Genomic DNA, 1447 nt, shown 5'->3' on the forward strand with positions numbered 1-1447 from the left:
CCTTTAGCAAAACTTTACTCACTTGAGATATCAAAGAGATTGTCCGATGATTTCCGCATTCCGTTGGGTCACCTCTCTTTCGAATGGGCACAAATATGGATCTCTTCCAATCAATTGCCCAATAGTTATAATAAAATAAACTAATGCACTGGGACTGTAGTGGTGTTGGGTGGGAGAGTCAGTCCACTCATACTATATTTACTAATGACAATCAGTTAGCCTTGGAATTATTAATAGAAATGAAATTTGTCCTTTACAAAATTACCACTAAAATATACTCTCTGAATTTCCTGGTGTGGCGCTATGGATTAATGCTCCAGACTGCAAAGCCATTTGAACTGCAAGGTTGGCGATTAAAGCTCACCAGACACTCCTCGGAAACCCATACAGGTTTGCTATGGATCGGAACTGACTTGACGGCACACCACAACAACAACAACAATTTCCTAAAATTTACTCTCCTCTAATTACTAAATCCAGAGTCCTGGTGTGGCACTGTGGGCTAATGCGTCAGACTGCAAAGTCGTTTGAACTGAACGTTAGTGGTTCACTCACCAGCTGCTCCTTGGAAACCCAATACTGGGTCGCTATGGGTCAGAATCGACTTGACGGCAATGAATAATAACAACAACAACAGTTACTAAATCCATTAAATCTCAATGGATTTAGAATGGGATGACTTTCTTCACAATCATCAAATATACATATACTATTTATTTGTTATAGCAGAGCTAAAGCATGGCTTTGTTGTTGTTCATGTCATCAAGATTTTTCTGTCCCATATCAAGCTCGCATAGGGTTTCTGAAGTGTGGCTGGTGGGTTATTAAAAAACTAACTTAGCCAGCGGCAGAAGACATCAAGCTGATTCCAACTCATCACAGCTGTAGCTGTGTCAGAGTAGAACTGTGTTCCATAGGTTTTTTAATGACTGATTGTTCAAACATTCAGTACCAGGGTACATCTAGGTGGATTGAAATCGCCATCCTTTTGGATAACAGCAGAATGCACCTACACCATTCAAGGATTCCACATATAACATGTTGATGTTGTGTGCTGCTGAGTTAGTTCTAATTCATAGCAGTCCTGTATGACAAAGTAGAATTGCCCACCAGGGTTTCTTAGACTGCAATGATGGTGGATAGCAATGTAAAGTCACCAGTTCTCTTCCATTAGAACAAGCCTGCTTCTTTATAGACATGGGGTTTACATATAAGTGAAAGACCATGGAGATACTTGAGATGGGTAAGTATGGGTAACTGTGAAAAAAGTAGAACAGATTTGTATTGTGCTTGACTGGATTTACTTAAAGTTTTATTAGCACAATTTTCTTGGAGACCACCAAGGACAGATGCAGGAGGAAAGGAGTCACATCTGGGCCACAGCATAAGGAAGCAAAAAGCTGCTCCTTATTGCTAGTGCCATGATGAAAAGCTGGATTGGTACACA

The sequence above is a fragment of the Chrysochloris asiatica genome, unplaced genomic scaffold (genome assembly GCF_000296735.1).
Source record: "Chrysochloris asiatica unplaced genomic scaffold, ChrAsi1.0 scaffold00031, whole genome shotgun sequence".
NCBI classification, from domain to species: domain Eukaryota; kingdom Metazoa; phylum Chordata; class Mammalia; order Afrosoricida; family Chrysochloridae; genus Chrysochloris; species Chrysochloris asiatica.